Source organism: Limulus polyphemus, unplaced genomic scaffold (assembly GCF_000517525.1).
Source record: "Limulus polyphemus unplaced genomic scaffold, Limulus_polyphemus-2.1.2 Scaffold3150, whole genome shotgun sequence".
NCBI lineage: Eukaryota > Metazoa > Arthropoda > Merostomata > Xiphosura > Limulidae > Limulus > Limulus polyphemus.
Genome location: NW_013668760.1, coordinates 15,090 through 22,895, shown reverse-complemented (window position 1 = coordinate 22,895; position 7,806 = coordinate 15,090).

Sequence of the window (7,806 nt, the reverse complement as noted above, 5' to 3'; positions counted from 1 at the left end):
GTATATATATATATATATATATATACATGTGTATTGAAAAATAAAGTTCATTTAAATAGGATTGACTCAAATATACAGAGTGTCGCAGAAGTCTGGACCTACAGGGAAAAATGCACAATTTATCTATTGTTCAAATTGCATGCCATTAACAGCCACACACATACCAATTTTTGATATACTGTGCCATAAGGGTATTTTATTTCCTGAAATATGTATATAACTGAGATAAGACTTGTGTTTGTTTAACTTTAAGAATACAATGTCTATTTTCCTATGGCTTCTGGGACACCCTGTACATTATGTCAAGTTTTCAGAAATAAGGTTTTCAATAAGCAAAGAGAATGTTCATTTGAACATTATAAAGTCATTTGGGTATTTACAAAATGCATGTCAACTAACGTATGGTTAGTTGTATTGAACATACAGTCACCAACTTACCAATGAAGAGATCCATCCAAACGTAGTTTGTTTACTGAATAGATTGTATCAGTATTTACTGAATCTCTATAAACACTTACGTCTTACATGATTAATTAGTAAGTTACTCGCAAACAGATCCACCTGAACGTGGTTGGTTATTTCCAATCATGCATTATTAAGTTAGAAGCAAACAGATCCATCTGAATGTGGTTGGTTATTTCCAATCATGCATTATTAAGTTAGAAGCAAACAGTTCCATCTGAACGTGGTTAGTTATTTCCAATCATGCATTATTAAGTTAGAAGCAAACAGATCCATCTGAATGTGGTTGGTTATTTCCAATCATGCATTATTAAGTTAGAAGCAAACAGTTCCATCTGAACGTGGTTGGTTATTTCCAGTCATCCATTATTAAGTTAGACGCAAACAGATCCACCTGAACGTGGTTGGTTATTTCCAACTATGCATTATTAAGTTAGAAGCAAACAGATCCACCTGAACGTGGTTGGTTATTTCCAACCATGCATTATTAAGTTAGAAGCAAACAGATCCACCTGAACGTGGTTGGTTATTTCCAATCATGCATTATTAAGTTAGAAGCAAACAGAACCACCTGAACGTATATGATTGAATCGAACGTGTATTTATTGAATAAATAAATTCTGTATACAGCCCATTATTTCTTTAAAATCCTTTATAGTCGATTACACTAATGTATTTTATCACTATATAGAAAATCCAACCGACGTTGTCATAAAACTAATCTTCAGGTATTTAATGTATTCGTTAGATGTTCGGATGATATAATCTGTTGAGTGTCCATTTTTTAATCGTGTTGGATCACATTCTTTGCTTTAAAAATATTAGAAGTATAAATAGCAATTTTTAAACACAGTTTTTAGCTGCTGGATCTTTAGCAGTTTCTAAATTACCACAGCTTGACAAACTTATATTACTCATTAGCTCTCGTTAACGCTTCCTGTAATAAACAACCAGATTTATTTGTTGTTGTTGTTTGTTTTTTTAATTTAGCGAAGAGTTAAAAGTCAGTAGAAATTTAGTTGATACACGAGCGGAAGGATGTGGTCCTCTCAAAACTAATGATCCTACAATAATATAGATTAAAGACATTGGAGAAATATAAAAACAAAAGATAGCGGATGCAATTGTCTTGATAGAATCTGAGTACTTTAACTGAATTGATCAGAAAGTGTTTTAACCGTATTTTTTTAAAACAAAAGGTTTACAGCAACAACCACTAACTTGAGGATAACTGTTTTGACTTCAACTTCCAGATTGATACAAGGAAAGTGCTTATATATTACAGAGAAATATTTTCAAAATTAAATTTTGTTAAACTAAGGTAATCAAAACCAAGTTTCTTTGCATCATTTTTTTATACATTTGTATCTGCTCTTTTATATTTTTTATTTAAAACGGCGAATAGTTTCGCCTTCAGCGTGATATTTCTAAAGTATTTTGAAACAGATTATAGACATTTATAGCGTGAAAAATTATTTTTCTTTAAGCATTTATATAAATCTCCAGTTCTACTTATCGCTAAGTTCTTGTTTTCCATAGAAACGTTGTTTTCTAATCCGTAACATTAAAAATTTATGGAAAGAAGAGGAGAGAAATCAGGCACATACGCAGCTGCTGAAGTCGTTATCTCTCTTCCAGCAGGATTTTTTCCAACTCTGAAAGTATAAGGTATACGCATTACTTCTTAATCTCACTGTAATGATGGTTCCATCCATTACAATTCTACGTCAACCAGACATCAAAGTAAAGGAGAGTTAAAGCTAGAAGAGAAAACTACGAAAAGCTGGTTATCTTATTTTTAAATTCCTCAAAAGTTCTCTTGTTGATAATGGACAGTGGAAGTGCTACAATATATTTTGCTAACAACAGAAATTTCATGTATTATATTTCATCCAGTTACTGACTGGAAACTACTTTGTTTTCTGAACCATTTGATACTATACTTAAATATTGCTGTCATAAGCCATTGAAACAAAAGCAATACTTAAATATTGCTGTCATAATACACTGAAACACAAATAACAGAAAAATTGCGTGTATTTCTGCATTCTCAACCAAAATCAGAACTTTACGAGTATAGGTTTGAAGTTTGAAAGTTATCGAAGTCATTTTTGATGAATTTAACCAAAGAAAGTAAACATGAATATATAAATATTCATGTATTTATTTTCATGAAAATAGTCATATAAATATACACACATACATATATATATAAATAGTTTGGTGAGTGGCTTATGGGCTGCAGCCAGTCTGTGAAATACTACAGCATAGGGCATCTTCCTGCAGGTGATGTGCAGAGTTAGAGCTTTAAATTCTAAAATCCCGTGTAATGGGTTCAACGCCAGATGTACAGTTTTGTCACACAGTACGTTTCAATGTTCACATTGATTCTGGTGTGATTCAATTTGGATTCCTTAATTATTCACAGTGGATTTGCTTATAAGTACTTGAGCTGGAATGTCTAGGTAATTCATATCACTTATCGCTATTTATCTTAAAGTACACAAGCGTATGGTAATATGATGGCTCCAGCTGGTTATCTATGACAGATGTTGAAACACACGACGTAGTAAAACCTACATACTTACGTGTATTTACGTGTAATGAGATTTACAAACGTATGTACGTACATACTTACTTACGTAGTGAGACTTGCATACGTATGTATGTTTTTAGGAGAATGCAAATACAGGTAGGCATGTTTTGCTATTGTGTACGAAAAAGTAAATAAATCAAACCTCAATATCGGGACAACAAACCCAGCTACTGATGAGCTCTCTGTATTTGTATGTAAGTCTCACTACGTAAGTAAGTATTTACATACATACTTATGTAAGTTTCATCACGTAAGTAACTATGTACATACGTACGTATGTAAGCTTCACTACATAAGTAACTATGTACGTATGGAAGTCTAATTACGTAAGTAACTATGTACATACATACTTATGTAAGTCTCACTACGTAAGTTACTATGTACATATATACGTATGTAAGTTTCACTACGTAAGAAGTATGTACCACACAAGCTACATATTTGTCTAATAAATACTTTATTTTACAAGTTTACAGAAATTGTTTTGCCATATATATGCAAGGTAAGTCCAAACAAAACACCCGTATTTACATTTTCTTTGTTTTTAAAACAAAGCACGATACAAGATAATTATCTATGCATAGTTGTCACAAATTCTGAACTGATAGACTAGACGAGAAGGCTGATAGTTAATAGAACGGCCAACTGTTGGACTACTCTTGTTTAATGGAAGATGAATTTGATCCTTATTCTTATAGTTAACCAGAAAGTTATATCCAGTTCCTAGGGTAGCTAAATTTCATAAGCTGCACAGTTTCAGTCACAAGTATTACGAAAAACAATAGTTAGAATGATTTTTCTAGCGTTAGACTTACAGCTGAGCATCTGGGGGTGGGGGTTGGACATGAGTGAGTGACTTTATACCATACTATGCTGTATATCTAAATCGTTATTGTTACAAACTGACATTGCTTTTATTTCCCTCTCTCTCTCTTTCAATGGCATGCGATTATTGATCTGAGTGAAATGTGTGTCAGTATGTGAGACATCATGAGGATTAATGATCACCGTCCAAAACACATGATGTTTGCAGTAGTTTCATTTAGAGATAGCCTTGATGGGCTGATTGAAAATGACTGAAATCATATTGAACAGCTTCTGTGACAGTTTTTCAAACACCATGCATAATTTTTAATCTTCCTCGAATAAAAAAATTTATGTGCCTCTTCCGAAATTTAGTTATTCTAAGACAAGTAGATTTTGAAACGTAAACCTTTTGAATATGAGTTTTTCTTTCCATAATAACCCTGCATGCTTAAAAGGGATATAACGTTCTTTGCTTTTATGTCTTTCGCCTAGTTATAATGATTTATAAATTTAATTGTTTTAGTAACAACGATAAATTTGACAAAAGTTTAGATAATTGATCACGTTCTAAGTAAACAAATCTATACAAAGTTTTCATTTCACAAAAAAAAGTAAGTGAGTACATCAATACATCGTTTTCGTGGAAACTCAGCTCTTTTGTTAAAACGTAATTGTCGTCAAAATATAAATAAAGAGTGTTAGCGGGTTTTTACATTTACGTGAATTCTAAAGCATCCACAATAGGACCTTCTATGGACTGGAAAAATTAGTAAGCACCCCAAGAAAGATGTTTCTACTCATTCCTATATAAATAAAAAGAAAGTGGGGTTGTTGGAAGTCTTCTCTTGCATGCTGTTTCAAGTGGCAAGAGAACACTCCAAACATCCTCACTTGAAACAGCATACAAGAGAACACTCCAAGCATCCTCGCTTCAAAACAAATTTATAACAGAAGACTCCCAGCATCCTCTCTTGAAACAGCGTGCAAGAGAACACTCCAAACATCCTCTCTTGAAACAGCATACAAGAGAACACTCCAAGCATCTTCACTTGAAACAGCATGCAAGAGAACACTCCAAGCATACTCACTTGAAACAACATGCAAGAGAAGACTCCAAGTATCCTCATTTGAAACAGCGTGCAAGAGAAGACTCCAAACATCCTCACTTGAAACAGCATGCAAGAGAAGACTCCAAGCATCCTCACTTGAAACAGCATACAAGAGAACACTCCAAGCATCCTCACTTGAAACAGCGTGCAAGAGAAGACTCCAAACATCTTCACTTGAAACAGCATGCAAGAGAAGACTCCAAACATCTCACTTGAAACAGCATACAAGAGAACACTCCAAGCATCCTCACTTGAAACAGCGTGCAAGAGAAGACTCCAAACATCTTATGCTGTTTCAAGTGAGGATGCTATGAGTCTTATCTTACATGCTGTTTCAAGTGAGGATGCTATGAGTCTTATCTTACATGCTGTTTCTAAGCATCTTTGAACACAAAGAGAACGTAGGCAGAGACTAACAGATATTCTATGCAGGCAGTTTTAAGCATCTTCAAATAAACTTTCTCGAACAGTAGAGGATGTCAGTAAACACCTTATGCAAGATGTTTCTACAAATAAAAGTTTCTCATCAAGAAGAAGTTTACGGGTTTTAGCAGATGTTGTGAGGATACTGTTTTTAACTATTTTTAAAGAAAACTTATCTTACATGGCCGTAAATGAATTTTAGCGAATTTCTCGTACATGTTATTTCTAAACGTATCTTCCTGTATCAACAAAGGAAGATTAGATGATAGAAACCTACTAAACTTCTTGGATTTTGTCCATTATCTGGTGGATCCAAATAAATAAGGAATAGGGTGACAGTGGAAATGGATAAACGTGTTTTTGACTCTCCTCTTATTTTACAAAAATATTAAAAAGCTAAATGACTCAGTTTGGACTGAAATAAATAAATCACTTGAGATGCAATTAATTTCTGTCTATTTTTCCATATCCAAAATATTTTAGACTTACCAGACAAATGTATCATAGTCTCTACAGTTATAAAAATTAATGTTCTATAAAAAGAGAAAAAGTGAGCCATATTTATATACCAATGCATAGCTTTGATTTTCTAGTTAATTAAAACTATAATAATATCGATTTCACATTGGTTTAATCCCTTTGTTTTCGCACCAAACTAACTCTTATGAAAGCTTCTGTCATATAGTAATCGATAATTTCAAGATCGAAGAACAAAAATATTAAAATATCAATATATATATATATATATACGTAATATATTCTCCACAAACAATTTCCAACATTATAACAAAGGCATAAAACTTTTGTTTCATAATGAAAGTACAGCTCTTCCAAAGAAAATTAAAACGATGAAAAAAATATAATCCATGATTTCAGCCCTTGACATTCATCCGAAATCAATGTGGACGGAATCTTTGGAAAAAAAAAACCGTTTAAGTTACGTAATTATAAACCCTATCTCCAATGATATGTAATAAGAAGATGACTGCTTTTCATTTCATTCGATATTGGAAGAATCAAACCTCAAGTATAGGTGACACACGCAGCTGACTAAGTCCCGAAGCATTATCATAGATCAATCATGTGGAGATTGTAAGGAAAGAAAAAAAAATTCCTTCAAGGAGCCATTCCTTTCTATTTCTTGTCTAAGGCCATGTGCTCCTGACACAAGACAAAAAATTAAATAACATAAATAACTTGAAGATTTATGTGAAAATTTGAACTCATTTCCAATGAAGGATGTTACTTGTTACTAGTAATCATTGTGACAGACTACGGGACCATTTCTATATTTCTTTATGTATTTAAAATTGAAACGTGAAACAACAAAACAGGACTACCACCTGGTACGTCGTAAGATCAATACAATAATGAAACTTGTTTCATAACTTTAACATGCTTTGAAAGTGCTGGTCTATGTATGTGAAATAGCCAAGGATTATATGGTACACAACTGAGAGCGACATATGCCATTTTTAGCATTTTTGTCTGGCTTTCAAAATCAAGTATACATCGATTATAAGTTAGTAATAAACGATAAAAGATGCGCTGATTTGATGCTGGATTATTTTATTTTTTGCCAATATCACTGTGGATATTTGTTTTCAACAACAGACTTTCGGATCACGGGGCAGTCCAGAAAGAATATGAAAATAAATAACAAAACGTTCACTTCATTTTCATACAATTTTTTAATTGAAACAGAACGAAATTGCTCTATAGATTAGATCTTTATACTCAACGTGGACACTTCTAAATTAGAGGTTAATGTGATACTACGAGTAATTTCTACAGTTATATATATCATTCTATTCTTGAATCGGATTTCAACGTGACAATATTAGTCACAAGCAAATTTGATGTTAATTACCGCTTATATTTCTAAACTGAAACGACAACAGGGCGTTAGTTGTCGCATGTATTCCAGGAACAACAGTCCGGGTGATGTCACTAGCCACTTATATTTTAAAACTAAACGTCAACAGGGCGTTAGTTGTCGCCCGTATTCCAGGAACAAGAGTTCAGGGTAATGTCACCAGCCGTTTATATTTCAAAACGAAACGTCAACAGGGCGTCAGTTGTCGCCTGTATTCCAGGAACAAGAGTCCGGGTGATGTCACCAGCCGCTTATATTTCCAAACGAAACGTCAACAGGTCGTTAGTTGTCGCCTGTATTCCAGGAACAAGAGTCCGGGTCATGTCACCAGCCGCTTATATTTCCAAACGAAACGTCAATAGGGCGTTAGTTGTCGCCTGTATTCCAGGAACAACAGTCCGGGTGATGTCACCAGCTACTTATGTTTCAAAACGAAACGTCAACAAGGCGTCAGTTGTCGCCTGTATTCCAGGAACCATAGTCCAGGTGATGTCACCAGCTGCTTATATTTCAAAACGAAACGTCAACAGGGC